The 22,957-nt window shown below is 35.4% G+C and overlaps 1 long non-coding RNA gene across 1 annotated transcript; it reads left to right on the forward strand.

Annotated features, from left to right (window-relative positions):
* The first annotated feature begins 11,505 nt into the window (after positions 1–11,505).
* Positions 11,506–15,369, forward strand: LOC124888426. The gene is made up of 3 exons (XR_007046538.1): positions 11,506–11,820; positions 13,965–14,038; positions 15,102–15,369. It is a non-coding gene; the product is annotated as an uncharacterized LOC124888426 (long non-coding RNA).
* The last annotated feature ends 7,588 nt before the right edge of the window (positions 15,370–22,957 follow it).

The following is a 22,957-nucleotide window of genomic DNA, read 5'->3' on the forward strand; positions in this document are numbered from 1 at the left end:
ATCAACTCTGAATCACTCTCTATGAAGCCTCTTCTAATATTAACTATAGGTAGCCGGGATATGACCCCTAGCTATATTTAATCAATACAACTAAATCAAAATGCTACTATAACTGTAGTTGACTCGAGTCCTCGAATCACTAGAACTCATCACCTGCTTACTGGAAGCTGCAAACTATCTAATTATATTGTGTGGGCTACAACTGGTACCTACATTATGAGACAATGTAGCACATAGACATATATGTGGGTCAGTACTTTTGGAATGTACTGAGTATGTGGAGGTGAATGCATAAGTAAAACAAGAACTGAATATATATTTCAACTTTCAAATAATAGACGCTAAGCGTAAATGACTCACCTTGGATTGGAGTAAAACTAAAGAATGCAAGATCATAAAACTTGGATATGAAGTCTATGAATAAACTTAGTGAGCCATAACACTTATTTTCTAAAATCTTTACTTTTATTCTTTCTTATGGGAGATTGTTCTAACTGACATAAGCCATGTGAGCTACTATGTAATCCAATGTCTTACCCATATTGGGGAGAGTTGTTCTACCCTTGCTATCATAATAGAACCTTAACTTATGTGATCACTGAACTTTATCCATATTAGGAAAAATCTTAACCTACATTAGCTCATAGTTTCTAGGAATTTAGGATACGCTATTCTGCATTCCCTTCTCAGTGATAAATACTACTCCAAGACTACTTATATGCTCATACTTTAAGAAGTTCACCTTAAAATAGCATCAGGGTTTATAAAATGAAAACCAATTATGCTTCTCTTTACTTTAAATCATAATCAAGATGCAAAAATGCGGATTTCATATCTTATCTTAGGATCAAAGGATCAAACTTTTCTTTAAATTATGTCTTAAAACTTATCAATGGAGCTTAAGAGCATCATCTTCTTGTAAACTCAATGATTGTACTTAGGACTTAGAATTCATGTTTAAATTCATAGAAATTCATGACAAAAATTCATGCTTAATAATCACCTTAAAATCTTTCAACAATCCTAGTAAAAATAATGAAATGAAAATCATAATATGAATCTTATAAGTCAAAACATGAATATATACAATTCTTGTTGCGCCTGAATCTTTCAATCTCATAGTAATATCATAATTCAAGAGTATGGCTATTTAGGTATGAACCCTAATTCAAAATAAATAAATTTAACCTTAAATATTGTATGCAAGGATGAAAGAATAACCTTGTTCATAAACCCCACACACCTAATTATAGAAGCCTGGGGTGAATTTCTTTGAATTGGGCTTGAACTTGAAGAACCAAAGATGCCTTAGAGAGAAAAGAAAATCACCCTTTTTGGTTTCTCTAAGTGGAGTAATGGTTGAATAATGTATTTGGGATATTTTGGCATTTTATTAAGCCTTAATAAGTAGTGTAGTTTTAGGGTTAAAGAGTGGAAAAAGACCAAAAAAAACCCTTAGAAACCGTCTGGAAATCGCCTGGAAGCCATCTCGATGACTTAGGTCATGACTCGTAAGTTTTGGGTATGGTTTGTGTCATCACTCATCACCATAAACCTATATATCGACCCTTACTATGATGGTGATGTCTCCTCCTAACAACACGTAGGGTCTACTTATGAGTCATCATCAGTGAGTCGTAACCACTAGCATCTTTGATGGTGCTTTGGTAATTTGGCCATAACTTTTCACCTCGCTATCGAATTAAGGAAAAATTGGTGTTGTTGGAAATATAATGCAATTATAGATTGTTGGTGGGTCGTGAGTTTATAAATTCTTAGTATAATAGAAGTTTGCTTGTTTGAAGATGAGTATAGTTATATACATCCTAAGAATTTCATCACCAAGGAATGTTTTGACTTGTTCATGAGCTAGGAGCTATTTGAGGACTTAATATATGCCCAAGTAATTTATAAAGCTATCAAAACTTGAGGCTTGATTCTTGGATCCTTTACTTGTCAGGATACGAGACATATCGTATGACTCATAATAAGTCATTAAAACTATAGCCACCACTCGTAAGCTGGACAGAAACTTATGGAACCTATACTACTGAACTCAAGACTTCACTTAATATGACTCGTACCATGATTTGATGATTCCTAGAGTCAACTCGTATCTACAACAGACTTCAACTACTTCACACTTCCATAGGTATGATGCACTATGTACGACTCGTATGTTGTGTATACGACTCAAAGAAAGGTGTCGTATGTTGCACAGAATCTTTACTATAGGGGTATTACAATATATATATATATAATATAACATCCAACTTTTTTGGGCGAGAATTCAAACCATTATTGCTATGTGTATAAACTCAAATCTAATTACTTTTATATAAATATAAGTGTCATGATCAGTATCCTAATGTCAAAAGAGCTATTGAGGTGAAAAATGTTCATAGAAACACTTAGAGTGATATTCTGGACAAGTTATTGGGAAAAAGATTGTGATATGATTTTGGATGGATATCCAAAAAGTATTTATCCTCGTAAAGAATACGGTTGTAGTTATGAATATATATATATATAGTATGGGATAGAGGAAGATGTGGTATGATGCTTATAGTTTCATTGATTTGGATATTGGTAATGGTATGCGTAGAGTTGGTATATTCATGATCATTATATCTGTAAATGATGTTATTCTAGTATAAATATAACCTTGTGACTATTCTTCCTAAATAAGAGTCCAAACCCACTTTTCATCTTAAAAACAAATTTCTTTACAATAGTAACTATTTATATATATATAAAAGAGGCTAACAATGATTTTTTAAAGAATTGACTGCGACAGATTCTTTTATACATACTTATTCCCGAAGATCACTCCTGACAATGGATTTACAGACTTACTCTCTTTTTATCCATGACTTGAGTCCGTGCACCTATTTTATATGTATATATTGATGATTCTGATGATATGCTTATATACCCGACAAGTTCCGAGGACATTGTGATGATATATTAATACCCGACAAGGTCGGAGGTTTTTCTGATGATTATATTTATATCTGGCAAGGCCGGAGTATGATTATATTGATGTGCCTATGTGAACATCTACAGGTTTGAGTTCGGCTAGCCCTATGTATGGCATTTTTATATATATACATCTAGCAAGGCCGGAGGATGATAATGATGATGATGTTTATGACCGTTATGATTATATATATCTAGCTATATATAGCTATGGTATTACCATATATCCCTTTCTTTATTTTTTCAGATAGTATATTTATTTCTTGGCCTTGTATATTGCTATATATTTTATTTGTCACTTATTTCATATATTGGCCAGGGATATATTGTATAGTGTTGAGATTTTTCAGTATGGCAAGAATAGGATAGTTCATCCTTGATACTTTCTTAGCCTTATTAAGTTAGTCTCTTAGACATGAATATAATATATTATCCTTATAGTCTCTTAGACATTAATATAATATATTATCCTTATTATCTCATTGTCTTTGTCATATGATCAATTGGACTCTTAGGTGTAGTTTTTAATTCTGTTTATATGGTATGCATATCTGCTTTATCTTTGGAGATATATTGGCAATTACCTACTAAGTACCATTCATTTGGTACTCATACTACACCTCTACAGCCTACAGATCATAGTATGGGTTATCATTATTGATGTGCTAGTCATGCAGAGCAGTTATGGTTCAGAGACTTAGAGTGTTCTCCCGACGTTTGGAGTATCGCTTACCTCTTCTTATGTACTAGACTAGTCTTTATGTTATATTCAGAGATAAGTTGAAATAGTTTAATTCCCTTGGTATATCATTCTTGTACTTTTGTTGTCACGATCCAAACTAGGGCTTAGGCGTGATGGGTATCTCAAGTCTGCCGGGGACCGGAGACCACCTTCTTTGCCTAGTCAGACAAAACACAATACAACTAGCAGTGAATGAATTCCAAACATATAACAAGCTAGGCTGAGTTCCGAACATATAACGAGATACGCAATACAACCAACTCAGAATGGAATTTAATAATTCAACTGACATCCCAATCCACAGTAATCTACAAAGCCTCTAAGCAGACCAAAACCAATCTAAGTTAGGACATTACCCCGATGATAGCCAGAATAATTTAATGGAGGTATTCAAAGACATAATGAAACAAAACTTTAAAATGATAACCCATCTGTAGAATGGAAGCTCACCACTTCAAAGTAGACTATTGACAACCCAGAAATCCTATTAATGTGCAGGAAAAGTAGAAGTATCTCGGATTCTTGTATCGCATGAGGATACAACATCCAGAGATGGATAGTAGGGTGAGCCTACTAGCATGTAACTAGGAAGGGATAAAATAATTCCATATCAAAACCAGAGTAAAATACACATTCACATATTGTACATACATATATATAACATGTTGGAATAGGAAACAAGGCTTAGCCTAAACTTTAAAACATTAGCCTGGACTGTGTAGCTTAACCGTCATATAAAGGCACCTACAAGATACAACTCCCCCTGTATAAAGGTCCACAATATGTGTTAGTTGCATGAACCAGAGAATAATTATATGTGGTTTTGTACCAAGGGTAACTCGAACACCCGGTCATATATCAATAGAGACTCGAACACCCGATCATAAAGTAAGGGTGACTCAAACACCCGACCACTTAGACCCCCACCACGGCAAACATGGTTTATAGCATCAGTCCCTCGGGACCTCAACTTTCATGGTCTATCTACAAAACCACCTTTAATCCCAATTAAAACAAGTTTCACACATTCTCATTCATTCAGCCAATGATACCTATCAGGCATTCACTATTAGTATCATCATACCAACTACACTTGCAAGCCTATAATTTTGCCATTACAATTCCATTAACTTGGGGGAATTCCTCGACCCCCCTTGTTCATTAACTCAAATTTGATTCTTTATCCTTTTATGCTATGCAATAGTTCCAAAGGTATTTTCAATACGTATATTCTCATGTTCAAAACAAGTTTCACCAGATCGGGTTAAGGTTATCACTAATTAAATTATCAAAATCCACATAATTAGGAGAATCCATTACCCCTTAGTTTATTCACCATGCCCATGAACCCCACCCAGTCAACACCATCATTAAAGCATTAAAAGTTACATATAAACCATGGGACATAGTTTAGGAAATAATCATTCAAAAGCCTCAACCCATATTCCAAAGACAACATTCAAAACCATTTGAAAATAATTTAAAATACATGCTTTAACAAAATAAGATTTGGGGAAGAGTAATATGCCTGAGATATCAAGAATTAAAAAGAGAAATCAACTCGTGAAAGCTCTAATGGCCAATTCCTTGGAAACCCTAGTGTTCTTCACTTAGGTATTTGAGAGAGAAGAGAGCATGTATTTGATTGTGTTTTGGAAAAGGGAAATATCCAAAGTTCCCTTAATGAAAGGATGAAAATGGTCGCTAGTGACTACGGGTCACCCTACGACTCGTGAGGACATGTTACAACTCGTCACCTTGAGTCGTAGTTAGGATAGTAGCATTAGGCACCCATACTGATCTGACTATAAGTCATACCCTATGACTCATGCTCATACCTTATGAATCATGAGGCTCAATTGTAGGCACATAAAAAATAAGAAACCTTTATACTAGTTTGGCTATGGAAGGGACCCTACGACTCATAAAGAGTCCATATGGCATGTTATGTCCTAGTTGTACTCAGGTTATAGACTTTGGGTCACATACTAGTCACTCTATAATTTGGGGTCCTACGGCCTATAATGACACCTTATGACTCATAAGGTGAGTCGCAGGTTTGGCAATAAGCTCAAAATTATGGAATTTTCCAAGGACCAAAATTTGGGGTGTTACACTTGTTATATTAGAAGCTCTTGTACTAATATCACCAAGTTTGGGACTTTATTATGTAATTAATTCTCTTAACTCATCTACTTTTGCAGTCTTTTCTATATATATTTGGCTAGTCCATTACTAGTCATTCAAGACTATGGGGTTGGCTTGTCTGTTGGTGGTTATAGTAGGTGCCATAATGACCTAAGAAAATTAGTCATGACACATGTGAACATCTTCAGGCTTATGTTTTATATGCAGCAGGTTGAGAAATAGAAGAAGAAAAAGACAAAAATTTGAGAGAAGTAGAATAAGAAGTTTAGGTATTCAAACCAGGGTGGGGGTCAGCCAAATAGTGGGAGAGATCATAGATAGTGGACCAAGAAAAAGAACTGGGATAATTTTTTTTTATTTGCCAATGCTCCATATCCTAAGTCGTCTGGCCATTGTTGTTCTAAGGCTTGCGGTGATTTTAAGGTACTGGGTGCCCAGTCTAAGAATAGTGAAGCTTAGTCGGTCATTCCTTATCCTCCAAATCATTTTTATGAGTAGTTTAATCAAGGTTATAATAAGGAGGGGAGGAATTGGTGTTATCATTATGGTCAACTGGATCACATGCAATGGGATTTTCCTTTAGTCAAGGTTGTTACTGGAGCTAATAAATTTTTGGTTGCCATTTATTTGTCTCTTACGCCAAATGGTGCTACTTCTTGTTTTGGTACTGGTCGGAATTGCCTCTATGCACTTGCTACTCGATAGAAACTTAAGGCATCTTCGAATGTAGTTACTAGTATGTTAAAACTCATCTCTAATGATATGTATTGTTTTCTTGATTCGGGGTCTACACTTTCTTATGTGACCATTTTTATGGCTATGCATTCTGGTTTTGGTCCTGAAATTATTATTGGCCCCTTTTCTGTATCTATCCCAATAGATATTCTATTATGGCTAGAAAAATCTATAGGGATTGTGTGGTGTCTATCTTTCACAGAGAGACATTGTTGGATTTGATAAAGTTGGACATGGTAGATTTTGATGTGATCTTGGGGATGGATTGGCTTTATTCGTGCTATGTGTCTTTGGATTGTAGGACCCAAAAGGTCAGTTTTCACTTTCCTAAAGAGCCAATAATTGAATAGAAGGGAATTTCTTTAGTGCTTAAAGGGAGGTTCATATCTTATCTTAGATCTCAAAAATTAATTTAAAAAATGCGTCTATACCATCTAGTTCGTCTGAAGGATTCTATCTTTGAAAGTCCTTCATTGCAATCTATCCTTGTGGTTAATGAGTTTTCCAAAGTGTTTCTGATGATATTCCTGAAATTCTTCCTAGCTGGGAAATAAACTTTGGTATTGATCTTTTACCGGATACCCCTCCTATTTTCATTCCTCCTTATTGAATGGCTTTAGCTAAGTTGAAGGAGATAAAGAAATAGTTAAAAGATCTTCTTGATAAGTGTTTCATCTATCCTAATATTTTCCCATAGGGTGCTCCTGTGCTTTCATAAGTAAGAACAACGGAAAGAATAAGGTGACAGTGAAGAATAAGTACCCTCTTCCTAAGTTTGATGATATTTTTGGTCAGCTTCAGGGTGCTAGGTGCTTCTCTAAGATTGATCTTCATTTGGGTTATCATCAGTTGAAAATTAGGGAAGTTGATACTCGCAAGACTGATTTCCAAGCCCGGTATGGTCACTATGAGTTTTTGGTTATGTCATTTGGGTTGACTAATACTTTGGCAGTGTTGATCACACTCAACTTACTTCATGATTTATGGTCAAGGTGATCGTTGTCAAATATAATAACCCAACTTGAGTTGGGGTCAATTCCTTGAAAAGTGGAATTAGTATCCAAGTCCTATGGGTGTTGAAAGCCACTAAAGGAATACCCATAATGTAAATGAAATGAAAGACATAAATTAAAATAGGGGGTATGGTTTGGAAGGTTGTTTAACAAAATCTACTCAAACTACCAAGTAAAAGTAACAAATGTAGATAATATTCCAATTTGAGAAGCGTCTTGGGATTATGTTTCCCTAGGGATAAATAATGCATGGGGTCACGAAAGTCAAATACAAACTTTACTTAGTGGCTATGTTGTAGGCTAGTTAGGGGTTTTGATACTAGTCTTTCAACCAAACACCAAAACTATCACCCATAGACCCTTTCGGATACATCAAGGGTGTGGCAAACAAATCTAACCAAAGCCTCAATTGGACATCCCTATTTCTAGAAAAATGCCCAAGACATAGTAAATTCACTATCCACCCTTATTTCTAAGACAATTTCAAGGAATAAGCTAATGTCTAATTATTGTTCACAAATACATTGCCATCCATATCCCTTTTTCAAGGATGACATAGAATCCAAAAGCGTACCCTCGTCTCTCTTTTAAGGATGATGTGATAGTTTTGGAATTTGGGGTTTTCACCCACAAATTACCACTCAACAAGCAAGTATTAGTGAAATCCAACATTATTAACCTAGAACCTACACTAATAATTAAAACCCACACATATTTGCACCTTATTCCAATGTAACCCCAAAATAGATATTTAGCTACTCATGAAGTTAAAGAGAGAAGTATACCAAAATAATTATTCAGTGCTTCCATTGAAGATGAAAGCAAGTGCATTCTCCAATTATACTTCAATTACAACTAAACTAAATTGGAAAATTAACCACAATATTCTTTCCCAATTAGTAGGATTTTATAAAACAAAAACTTAAAAAATCTAGTTAGTAATATCTAAAAAATGAAAGGGTTTTCGTCCAGTAGAGAATTGGAACCAGTTGTGAGAAATTACATTTCTTCCCTTACTTTATTTTTTGCGCCTTCACGATCACCAGTATTTGAATGCGATTGCGGTGAGCCTATCATGATTTCCACATTAACTATTTCTAACTTGCTAGGGTCGTGACCCTCAGACTGCGATTGTAGTAACTAAGGGTCAGTTCCTGCTCATGTTTTTCCAGTTGTGCACTAACTCTTCCCTTTTTGATCTCTTTTTAGCTCATTTCAGTTCTTTTCTTTCCATCACCTATATACTTGTAAAACATGGGAATTATTGCATTCAAATGACAAATTTGTCTCATTAACGCCATTTAATCATAGTAGTGTGCACGAATTTGGGCGTCAATGAGTAGTAAATTTACCACACATCACCACCCCCAACTTAAACCTTTTCTTGTCCTGAAGCAACACTACTTCTTACTCAATGAGACTATGCAATTGTAATCCCATTTAAATGATCAAATGATCACAATGACTTCAAGCTTGATTAATTCCAACAAGTAGCTCTCAAGCATGGGCAAAGCTATTCTTACAACTCCCTTCAACATGAAGTTCAATCTCAAATATGCAAAAGACTTTAAAGAATAACAATGCAACAATCACTACCTATCTAAAAGTGACTCTCTATCGATAGCAACTCTACTATACACTTTTTGCCTCACTTTTTGAAAGATGGCAATTTTACCGCTTCAATTTGTCTACATGCCTACTCATAATAAGAAAATCCCACACACCAAATTATCTATTATGCAATAAGGGATTTAAGTGCTAATACAATACGCACTCTCACAAAAAATCTCTCAATTCTAACAAGTACCATACCATACGCTTGCTCTTATTTTCAATTTCCACTACATTGAGTACACTTGGTTGGAGATCTCTAAGGAATTTTTAAAGATTGTAACTTAGATTCGGTAAAGAGTGTGACATCATTAGGAACAAAGTGACTACACCCTCTTTGAAATTTACATCACACTACTCAACCCAACTTTTGACCATGGACCACTTCATTTGTTTCCAAAATTCACACATTCCTACTTTCGCTACCTTGATTTACCCATTTCCTGAAAGCATTTTTCTTTTATCCATTTTGTTTGCAATCTATGCTATTTCTTATTTTTGTGATTCCTTTCTTTTTCACTTTTTGTACTTTCTCTCTTTGCTTAGCTTTTTAAGCATCCACTTATAATATCATGTCCTGAGGTCACTTCTTTCAAAATTTACCACCCCCAACTTAGACATATGGCCTCAAGTTTCATTTTTCAATTTTAAGGAGGGTACGGTTCAAAAGAGGGATAAATTTTAAATCATTCAAACCTTGTAATGTCGTTTTCAAAGAAAGGCTTGAAGGCTTAAAATGGGTAACTAAGAATACTATTCTATGTACGGGTAGGCTATTTAGGCTAAAGTAGGTTCCTATATTCACAAAAAAGGCCCATGATCATTTCACCAACCAAGAATAATCATAATTATCCTTAAGGGACTAATGGATAAAGTTCTAGATAATACAAGTATGCATGAGAGTTAAACAACTACACTCACTGTTTTCAAGCTTTTAAAGGAGGATCAATTGCATTTCCTACTAAAGATAAAAGGAAGTATTTACCATATACTATAAACTAATACTTTGAAGTCACAAAAAGTGGTAAAGTACTGTCACAAAATTATTCACGTCCATGCACTTTGTTTTAAAAACGTTTTTGGACAAAGGGGGGACTTCGCTTCATATTTACACCACATAAAATTTGCTATTGATTGGACCAAAACAAGTCGTCATCTCACATTTAGGCACTTACGAGGGCAAACTAGATGGTTACTCTGACTTCACCATAGGTATAAGGGAGATCCTAAAACTCCAATGCTACAGGTACTTAGACTTCCCTTGCATCTAGGGCACAAAGCCCAATCACGATAATTTTACCTTAAGAATGTCATCAATTAATCTATCATAGGGAAAGGCTCATCCAAAATCATCAAAAACATGATAAAGATAAAAAAAAATCTAAGAATGAAACAAGCAACTAATCCATGAAATATTGTGAAACACCTTGGATTTTGGCCCTTGAAAATTTCCTGAGCTTTGAGCTTATTGTCCTTGTAATGACTCATTATACGAGTCGTATGATGTAGGTATGGCTCAGGTGACCCAACTCATAAGGTTTCCAGTGATGGTGATTAGATTTCTGTTGTGGTTACGATTTGGTGGCACAGGTCATTAGGTGTTGTGATAGGTCGTTAAGACGGTCCTTCATTTAATTAGAAACTTAGTGGATTGAAAGCATTGCATTATTTACCAAACACATCAATAACTTAGATCTAAGTATGAATGCCTTACTAAGAGTCATAGGAATATGTCATGAGTCTTTTTGGGAAGCCGTATATTATCCTGTGTCAATCCTTTTGGATTCTGTCTTAGGTACGATTGGACCATACGAGTCGTATGGTCTGGTCAAGGGTGGGGGTCAGGGAATCATATGATGGACTGTGTATTGGTCTCTAACTCACTGACTTGGTGACGACTACATGGTATGAGTCGTATGTTGTGGTCACAAGTCACGAGATAGACTCGTAACCACCTGTGGTATTTTTACAGTATTAAGTTGGGGGCATTTAGAACATTTCCCACTACTAGAAATTGGGCCTATGACAACGGACTTTTTAGCGACGGTTGCAAAAGTGTTGCTATAAGGGGTCTATTGCAACAGTTCCAACTGTTGCAGCAAATAATTATTTTCGTAAAACTATTTAATAGTATAACCATATTTTTGTTTGATAACCATTGCAATAGGGTAATTTATCCCAATAGTTATCTGAACTGTTGCCATAGAGTCATCTACGGCAATGTTTTATTGGGGAAACAAAACTATTACAATGGTTTATTTATTTCCACCACAAAATTTCACCAAGTCCCCAAAAATAAACCCTTTTCCACCTAACAATGTAACATTTGTTGCTATTGCTCCGACCAAAAATTCACCAAGGCCAAAAATTTGAAGCTACTGCGACCATAGGAATTACTTGTTCTTCTTCCATTCAAAGTTGCTCCGTCGTGTAATTATTCTTATTCTTGCTACTGGTCATGTTCTTTTCTTTGAGTTAGAGCATGGACAAAAATTGTTGGTCGTAATTCTCTTCTCCGAGTTATTGGTCCAACTCGTAACAAGCAGAGTAGAAACCCTATACGTTCTCCTCTCACGCAATTAATTGCCATGGGTTTGTACCTTATTTTTGCCACTGATTTCTATCAGATCTCCATTTCTTCTGTCCTTATTTCAATCTAGGGTGCATCTTTCAGTTTATCCATTGTTATTAGCGTTAGATATTCAATTTGCAAAGCAAAAATTCAATATCCGGTGCAAAGAGCTAAAATAATTTGAGTGAAAGTTGAATATTTGGTGCTTATTTAAGAATAACTGAATATTTTCAGTGCAAAACAAATTCTCTAAGCTTATATAAGTAGAAATCACTAATTTTGAGTGAGAATTGAATATCTGGAGCTTATTTATGAAGAACTGAATACTTTTCAGTGTAAAAAAAATGTTTGGAGATTGTTTACGAAGAACTGAATCTTTTTGAGTGAAAATCGAATGTTTGGAGCTTATTTAGAAAGAACAATTCTCATTCTTGCTGGCATTGTTGTTTTTGGTTATTACTGCCACCTCTTTTTCATTATTCATTCAGTTGTGGGTCTATCGTGGGTCTATCAGAAATAACCACTCTACCTTCTAAAGTTGTGGGTCTGTACATTTAAAAATTATTAAGACAGATGCCCCAAAGTACATAAGCCTTCTTAGCAGGGTCCATAGAAGTTTTCTTGGAACATCAATTGGGTTAAGATTGGATTTATGATCTGCAGATACCTGCACATGACAAGATCACATCGAATTAAACTATCAGAATAATTGCAATAAATAACATCCATTTCCAAGTTTCACTACATACAGTTGTGCTAGTAAGTTTTAATGTATCGATGTCCAAACATAGACTCCTGAACATAGTGATCAGATGACTAGTTCTAGTATTTACCTAATTAACTTGGAAGTATGTTCCGTTGACTAGGAATCTCCCTCGCATTGTTGTTCGGTATGGTATCTGCAATAAGCTAGGTGTTTTAGAGAGAAAAAAATAATACTAGATTTCGGAACTGTTGCCAAAATACTGTTCTTTTTTTCTTTTATGAAACTGGTGTAACACTTCATGTAAAAATTTAAAGTAGATGGTTGAGACCTTCCCATGCAGTTGTGAGAACTATTGCTAGCTGACCAATGAAGTTGGTTCATCCTTCTCTATCAGGAAAGTCACAAAAAGTTTACCAAAAGCTTAGATTGATAATGATTCAGATCTCATTGATGAGGATAGCCTCTTCAGCGAAAAATATCTAAAGAAACCTCAATTGCCTAATGGTGAGATAAGTGCAATGAGGTTGTTTATCTATGACAGTATTAGTTTTCAGTAGTATATTGATCTCGTCTGTTGCATGCTGGCTGGTGTAGTTGGGGATTGTGAAGTTGGAAAAATGAGGAAAGCACACAATAATTGTACATGCAGACGTGCTGAAGCGGAGACAAAAGTGCAACTTGGTCCAACTGTTGAACAACTAGATAATCCTCAGTCTGCTTGTAGCAGTGTATGGTTTCTGTTATATCGATGTGTCATATAGTAGATTGCTCTTTCCTTCAAAAATTACTTGGCATAATTTTCGTTCTTCCAGAGCACTTGACCCTCTTTGAACGAAGAAGTTTCTCTCCCAAAGAGTCAAAGTGATGCTGAGTTGTTGCTTTTGTAAAATTGATGTAGTAATAATTATTTATTTGGTTCAAAAATTCCTCATATATAAGTGATATAGAAAAGTAAAGAATCTACACAAAACTATGGTATTTATAAAAAAATACATGTCTATTCTAACTGGAACCTCATGACTTCTGCTTCTTTCTCAGATTTGTTATAAGATCTTTTTCATCTATGCATGTCGTTTCTTTACCTTCTAAATTAATTTATAGTCATTCCGTATTATCTCTGGATTTTTAGTAATTTTTGGATAGGAGTGTCACTCCTACTACATTAATCAGTTGTAAAACTAGTAGATCCCTTTGGTAAGCAAGCGATACTCTAGTTTATAGGACTGACTATGTTAGTCGAGTAGTTTCTACAGGTAAATTGCAAACCTAGTGCACTTCAATCGGCGTTATTGCTATTTGTGCATTCGATATTTGATTAACGTTTATAGTGTGATTAGCAGACAATTGAACAACTAGTCAGTTTCTTCTTCATATTTATCATTATTGATCTGCCTTCGAGTTTTGCATTTGGCTTTCTTTTTAATTATGTTTTTTGGGTGACCTCTTCTATGTGTACAGTATGGTCTAGGTGATGTTTTCTGTTGCAGTACATGCCCTTATAAGGTCTTCCTCCATTCAAACTTGGTGAAAAGGTACATGTCAAACACAAGCTATTTTTCTGTTCTCTCTCTGAGGTTGTATTATAAACTTATATAGGAATAAGTATCTATTAATACATCTATTACTTACCAGAGGAAAAAGATCACAGAATACACGAAGGCAACAATTATTAACAATCTATTGTTTCACCGCCAGTGTTATTTGCTATAGGACTATAAGTTTCTGTATGCACTATGAATTTTTAACTGTGAGAACATGTGGAAGAAGTGTTGTAAAGGGGTGTAGTGGTACTTCTAAATGTGTGATGTTTGGGGAACATAATATGAGGAGAATGATTAACTCTGCAGGGTGTTTTCTATTACTTTTGGTGATATAAAGATCAACCTATTTACTTAATCATTTGAATTGTTCGACATTGTGGTGCATCTTCTGTTTGGCTATAATAGACATTCAAGTTCTCCATCCATTGGTTACTTGGCAGCATAATTCAGTCTTTTTTTTAATTGATATGATAAATGATTGAGATGTATTAAATTGATAACTTTCTCCCACTAGATCTGATTTTGCTTTGGAAAATGACTTCCTCTCTTTCCTTCTTGGATCTCATCTGGTCATTGAAAATGTCGCTACTGTTGTTTCTTTGGATTCTTAATGAATGAAGTTTTAGCGAGAATCAACTTTTCCAAAAAAAAAAAAAAGAAGAAGAAGAAGAATCTGTAAAAGATGTAAGTGCTGAACTCTTGGGGTGTAGCTACACATTATAAAATTCTCGATTACTATCCAGCTCACTAGTTGATTGAACATTATTGGAGTTTCGGTCATCAAACTGATGCTATTGAAGATTTGGTTGGTTGAGCCGCAAGGGTGGAATCTAACATATGGAGACTAAAAACATTGATCATTCTATTATATCCCTCTTTTCAAGAAGAAAATGGTAGATGGTGAAATGTTTGCTTTGTTTGTTGCATTTGTCAACTGAATCAGTAAAAGCCACATCATCAACATCCTAATGTACCTCTTTGCATCTGGTTTTAAGTCTATTTTTTATTCTATTTTTTACATTATTGACTCTTAAGTATGTTGGCCTACTTGCAGATGTATAGATGTGACAATAACACTATCAGAAGATACTCTAAAAGCATGGGAACCATCACTCATCACACAGGAAATAAGTGCTATCTCACTTGAAGATATCCTCAATGGTGGCTCTAGTAGCCATAGTATGTAGTTCACAAACATGTTATGAAATTCTGCTTTTGTGTATCATTGACAAATGTAGAATACTGAAGCTCTTTTGTGTTATTTATGAAAAAACTTGCGACTAAGCTCTTTTCTCTAATGACTATGTTGAAGGATTTCCTGTTCTCTGCTACCTTAATTGTATTAATATAATTCTATATATATAAATACTAATATATTCATCATTGCAATAGGTGTTATAAAACATTGCAATAGATAGCTAAAATCGTTACAAAAAGATCAATAAGTATTGCAGTAGATATTTGAAAATTATTGCAATAGGGCTATTTTAACGCTTTCCTATCGTTTCAATATATTCTATTACAATGGTTCTTAACCGTTGCTGCAGACAACATGAAGCGTCACAATAGGAGTTATAAAAAACCATTGCAATAGGTCTGTCTATTACAACGGTTGTTGTAACAGTCGTAAAATTCGTTGTGATAACTCTATCGCAATGCTTACCTATGCAACGCATGACAAATTGTAGTGGTAGCTTTATCGCAATGGCTTCTATATCTATCGCAACGGTTTTAGAACTGTTGCCATAGAGGTAATTTCTAGTAGTGTCCCTTTTTAAATTCCTTTGATACCACAACATAAAATAGCTTTTGGGACTTCATTGACCTATTATTCCCAATCAAACACTCTTAAAATCTCTCTCAAAACTCTCTTTCAAGCAAGAGGCTAGGGTTTCTTCAAGTCAATCAATTAGGGGCTTTCAAGAGTGATTCTCTCTATCTTTCTTGGTGTCAAAGGCATTTTATTCCTCCCTCATTATTATTTTACAAAGAGCATGTATTTTAATGTATGGTTTTCAGGGTATTATTATGGTTTTGCAGTAAAGCTTGGGGGTTTTAGATGTTCATGGTTGAATAACATTTCTCATGGTTTATTTATGTTTTCTTTTATGCTTTTAGGATGATTTTGACATTTTGGGATGCATGTTAATGGTAAATCTATCTCAAGGTATTATGGATTCCCCAAATTACTTGGTTATGATTTTGAAACATATATGCCCTCAACCTGTTTGTTAAAATGCCAATGAGAATGATTTTGACACATAGTTTGACTATTCTTGAAATATTTGCATTGCATAAAAGGTAATGGAACTTAAACTGGTTTGGTTGGTTTTAAATGGTTTGGAAAGACCTTGGTGTCCATGGTCTTGGTTTAATTGGAAACTTTGGAGTCAACTTGGTTTAATGGATTTGGTATGGAATAAAAGGATAGACTTGCAAGCTTTGGTTTTGGTATGAAGATACCAATAGTTAATTCCTAATAAAAGACTCCTTGGTAAATTATTGGAATGTGTAAATGGTTTTAATATGGTCATAAAGGGAGGGTGTAGCAAAGCCATAGAAGGTGGAGGTCTCGGGTGGACCAATACTGGAAACTCATGTTTGCCGATGTGAAGTTTGGTCATGGTGACCGTGTGCATGATATCACACTTTATATTTTGGGAGATGTACTAGTCATCTCAGGTTTTTTTTCTTCAGTCATACAGCTAACATGCACTGGGGCCCTTTCAAAAGGGAGAGCTTACCCCATGTATCCCGTGGGTGGATTTTTGGATGGCACAGCTACACAACCTAGGTAAAGGTTTTAAATGCATGCTAAAACCGGGTCCCTTTCTCGGCACGATATATATGTATATTTGTTATTGAATATGGTTATTTTACTTTGTTTTAAATAATGGAATTATTTTATCATCCACTTAGTATAAGGATAAAATAATTCCAACCTTTAAAACCAAATAAACAACCATATGCATTCACAACCACATATATATATGTATACATGCCGGTAAAAGGAACCAAGTTTAGCATGTCTTTAAATACATTAACCTAGGTATGTGTAGCTTAACCTTACTAGAATCACCCATGGGATACATCGGTCTAGTGTTACCCCTTGAACGGGCCCTGATATGTGTAGCCGCATGAATCGGAGATACCATCGGAGTAGGGTACTCAATTGTACCCTTCACTCTCCATAATACATATATACAAGTGTAACTTAGGGGATTCCTGTTTACCCCATAAGTATCTTAAATGGTCTCCCAAACCAATCCTCATGTTAGAAAACATGAGTTTCCTGTGTCTGTCCATTGGACTCACACCTTTACAGTTAGCTATCACACCCCCACCATTATTACCTATTTAACACCATTAGAACACAACCAAACCTCCATTGCATTTATTATTAACCAAGGCTATAAGTAGGTATCGTCATACCGACTATAGCCTACAATCAATGTCTTTAGCCAACCTTTTAAAGAAGCAAAGGGATTCCTATGTACCTCTAGATTACATTATTATTAAGTTTACTTGGGCGATTCTCATGTACCCCACAAGTATTTCATCATCATGTATGCTTGGGGAATTCCCTTGTACCCCACAAGGCTTTCAATTAAAAAAACTATGGACACCAAGACCTTACCATTTAACCATTTAAAACCATCCAAACCAATTTAAGTTCCATCACCAAGTTATACCATGCAATAGATTCATTAAAAGTTCAACTATGTAGCAAAAGCATGCTCATAGGCATTTTATCAAACACATTGGGGGCATATAGTTTCCAAAGCCAAAATTAAGCACCAATTAACCATTCCCATGCAACCAAATGTTCAGACCACCATTATGTTATGAAAAACACAACTAAAAGACATAGGAAAACCATGACCAACCATTATAACCAAAAGCCCCAAAGTATAATTCAAAACCCAAACATTATCACAATTTATGCCATGAGAACAATTCATAACACATGCCTTTAATTAGAACTAACAATGAGGGAGGAGTAACATGCCTTACATAGTGAATAATATGAAAAAGAGACCACCTTCTCAAGCCCCAAATTGATTGTATTGAATAAACTGTAGACTTCCTTGACCCAAAAGCCTTAAGAGAGATTGGAGAGAGTTTAGAGTGTTTGATTGATTTCAAATAGGTTAATGAAGCCCTAAAAAAATGTTTTAAGTTGTGGGGTCCCAAGGAGTTATAAGGGAAAATGTCCAGAATACCCCCAACTTAAATTATAAAATTTTCCCGCATGAAGATACGACAAACCCCCTCCAATCGTACCCTATCATATGAGTGGTACCCACCACGCATGCTCTAGGCGTCCCTTGGACCCCCTACACTGTCCAATATACGACTACCAAGGAAAACTCGTATCCAAGCATACGACTAGTACCCTTAACCCATACCCATAACAGAATCATAAGGGGTTGAAACCTGTGCAATATATGAGTTGGACTATACGTCTCGTACCCTACCCTCACGACACATGGTGAGCCACTCGTACTTAGATCCAAGTTAGGTTACTAAGTTTCAGATTAAATGAAGGAAAACATAAACCAATGACCCATCACCAACCATACGAATCGTACCCATCTTGTCATACCTATTCAAGAAACCCAACCACCCAACACCTCCCAATACTGGAAAGCATACGACTGGGTCACCTGACTCGTACCCTATCATATGACTAGTACCTAGTATTAAGTGGTCCAGAAACTCCAACTTAAGCAATTTTTTAAGGGTTCAGATCCATGGTGTTTCAATTCTCCCCCACTAGGATCATTCATCCTCGAATGAAGGGTAAGGCAAGCACAAACACGATTTACACACCAACCTCTATTCTAAAATTTAACTAAGTTAGAAAATAAAGATAAAAGTAATAAATCTTTCCTTTAACAAAGTTTGAAAACAAAAAGTAAGATATAAAAACATATACCTTCTGCACAAATTCCTAGAGCAGAAAATAGGAATGGATATTTAGACTTTCAGTCCTCTTCTGCTTTTCGAGTATCCTCTTTTACCTTGTGGTTTCGCCAAAGAACCTTAACCAAAGCTATATCCTTGGTCCACAACAGATGAACCTGTCAATCCATGATCTCAACTGGGAAGGCCTCAGAAGATAAGGAATTCAAGATACCCAATCCTTCCAAAGGAACAACTGATGAAGGATCACATATACACTTTCTCAACATAAAAAGATGAAACACCGTATAAATAGAGCTCAAACTAGAAGGAAGCTCCAATTCATATGCAACACTACCAGGCCTTCTTAAAACCACATAAGGACCAATATACCGTGGACTAGGCTTCCCCTTTTTCTAAAACCGCATACACCCTTCATGGGAGACACCTTTAGGAACACCCTATCCCAAACCATAAATTCTAAGTCTCTTCACCTTACATTCCCATAGGACTTTTGGCGACTTTGGGCAGCCTTACACCTTTTTTGAATTATCTTAACCTTCGCTAATGCCTGGTAAACCAAATTCGGGCCAAACATATCAGCCTCACCAAGTTTAAACCGCCCAATAGGAGATCTACACCTCCTACCATACAATGCCTCAAAAAAGGGTCATACAAATACTAGAATGGTAACTATTATTGTAAGCAGACTCTACAAGAGTTAGATCCTTAACCCAATTACCATCATAGCCAATCATACATATGCGAAGCATATCCTCCAATGTCTGAATAGTCCTCTCTGCTTAACCATCTATCTGCAGGTGGAAAGAAGTACTCAGACTAACCTTTGTACCTAGCCCTTTCTGAAACGACCACCATAAATTAGATGAAAACTGCATACTATGATCAGAAATGATAGAAACTGGTACCCCATGTAGCTTCACAATCTCATGAAGATACAACCTCACATAATCCTTAGCCAAAAATCTAGTCCTCCCTAACAAAAAGTGAGCATACTTAGTAATCCTAACCACAATTACCCAAATCAAATCAAATTGATTATGAGAATATGGAAGACTGGTAACAAAATCTATGTTGATCACTTCCCATTTCTATTCTGGCAATTTAATTTCTTGATACAATTCCCTAGGCCTCAGGTGCTCAACTTTTACTTGTTTACACACCATAAATTTGGCCATAAATCAGCCACATCCCTTTTCATACCATTCCACCAATATATTTCCTTGAGTTCATAATACACTTTATCGAACCAGGATGAATAGCATAGCGCGACCACGTGCCTTAGCTAATATCCTTTCTCTCAAACCATTGACTTCAAGAACATATAACCTCTCTTGGTACCACAAGGTACCATCACCACTAATCTTAAATACCATTACTTACTACCCACCAACATCACCTTTGACTTTTCTTAAGATAGGATCTAACATTTGCTTCTCCTTGATCTCTACATAAAGAGATAATCACACCACTTCCTGTACCAACACACCACCCTCCTCGGAGTCTAAAAGAAGAACCCTAAGGTTAGCCAAATGGTGAATATCCTTCACTAACTCCGATTTCTCCTTTTCCACATGTGCTAAACTCCCTATGGACAACCAGCTAAGAGCATCATAAACCACGTTAGCTTTACCTAGGTGCTAGTGAAGACTGATATCATAGTCCTTGAGAAGATCAAATAATCTCATCTACTTGAGGTTATGTTCTTTCTGAGTGAACACATACTGTAGGCTTTTACTAATTGAGAAGATATCCACATGCACTCCATACAAATAGTGCCACCAGATTTTTAATGTAAACACCATAGCTAATAGCTCCAAATCATAAATAGGATAATTCCTTTCATATACCTTTAACTACCTAGAAGCATAGGCTATCACCTTTCCATGTTGCATCAAAGCACAATAAAGGTCCATCTAGGACGTATCAAAGTAAACCACAAACCCTTCAGTGCCTTTCGACAAGGTCAAAATTAGAGCTGAAGTTAGCTTATTCTTCAACTTCTCGAAACTACCCTCACAAGCATTCAACCAAGAGAACCTTATTTTTTTAAGCCAACTTAGTCAACGGGGTATATATAGTTGAAAAACTTTCCACAAACCTCCTATAATACCAGTCCAAAACTAAAAAGCTCCCAATATTGGTTGGATTCGTGGGTCTAGGGCATTCTTAACCACCACAACATTTTATGGATCCACTATGATCCCTTCACTAGAAATAATATAACCCAAAAAAGTAACAGCATTCAACCAGAATTTGTATTTCGACAATTTGGCATACAAGTGTTGCTTTTTCAAGATCTGTAACACAATACGGAGGTGATTGGAATAATCCACCTTACTTTTAGAGTATACCAAGATGTCATCAATGAACACAATGACAAACAAATCTAGAAACTAACAAAAGACCCTATTCATCAAATCCATGAATGCCGTGGAGGCATTAGTAAAAACAAATGACATAATCAGGAACTCAAAGTGCCCATACCGGGCACAAAAAATTATCTTAGGGATGTCCAACTCCCTTATATTAAGTTGATGATACCCAGATCGAAGATCGATCTTAGAAAAGAACTTACTACCTTGTAACTGATCAAACAAGTCATCTATCCTCAGAAGAGGATACCTATTCTTAACCATCACCTTATTTAACTAGCAATAATCAAGCACATCCAAAGGGAACTATCTTTCTTACGTGGGAATAACACCGGTGCATGATACGCCCAAATTACAACTCTCGTTAGAAAGTGTAAGCGGTCGCTATCAAATATAGAACCCAACTAGGTTGGTTTTAGAATCCCACAGGGAATACTGTGCTCACTAAATATTATAATCGTTACTGGACTGTTGATCAGAGGTTCCTGAATAAGGTTTTTTTTTTAATTTGTAACTTATAAAGTAATTGATTGTAACAAGAGTATTCCAACGAATGATTCTCTTTGTAATTAGTAATTTAATGAGATTAAACAAACTAGGGATATGGTTACCAAAATTCTAGCACAATTAGGGTTGTGAATCACTTAAGAGTTCCATTTAGCAAATTCAATTGCAAGAAGGGTTGAATCCTATTATTTATCCCTTATTCTCCCAACCTAAGTGGATAGATTATCCTCTAATTCTCTAAAACTCAAAGGATACATTGATCTTTCAACCATTTTCTCATGTAAGAATCCTATTCTTTATACCTTAGTCTCCCAACCTAAGTGGATAGATTATCCTCTAATTCTCTAAAACTCAAAGGATGCATTGTTCTTTCAATCATTTTCTCTTGTAAGATAATCCTGTTAGGGTATTTTCCATTAATCCAAAAGTTAAAGCCCTTAGAATTTATGTAAACACTTTTTATCCTAACAAACACTTTCCTTTCAGACAAGTGATGTTCTTGGGCTCTTTTTTCAAGTTTGCAACCAAGAAAATCCATTAAATTGAAGAAAGGTTTATATAATATCAGTTATTCATGAAACTCAATTTGATTCAAAACCCATAGATGTTTTTCACATTAAGGATCCCATAACCCTAGTTATGGGAACTAGCCACAAAATTTCGTAGAAGAAGAAGAAATAATTCTTGTATTATTCATAAATAGATTTAGAATTCACTTACAAAAATCTCAAGAATCTCTTCTTGAATCTTCGCTAATAAATTAAATGATTAACTTTCCCAAAGATATCTTTCAATCCCAAGGTACTAGGTTACAGAGAGTTTCAATAGATGATAAATTTTGTCAAAGATAATAAGAAGATCCTAATGCTAACCCTAAAATTTGGTATTTATATGTTCCCAGATAAAAAGGAATTTAAAATTTCAAAATTAGAAAATCCGCATCCAAGTTGATGGACAAAGTGGTGGTCCGTCGAAAGTCTGACGGTCCACCATCTGGTCCGTCACTGACTCTTTATGAAAAGTTGTTTCTGGATAAGGTCTGACGATCCAACTGGTGATCCATCATAAGACAGACGGTCCACAATTTTGTTTGTCACTTAGT

This window comes from Capsicum annuum, chromosome 11 (assembly GCF_002878395.1).
Source record: "Capsicum annuum cultivar UCD-10X-F1 chromosome 11, UCD10Xv1.1, whole genome shotgun sequence".
NCBI lineage: Eukaryota > Viridiplantae > Streptophyta > Magnoliopsida > Solanales > Solanaceae > Capsicum > Capsicum annuum.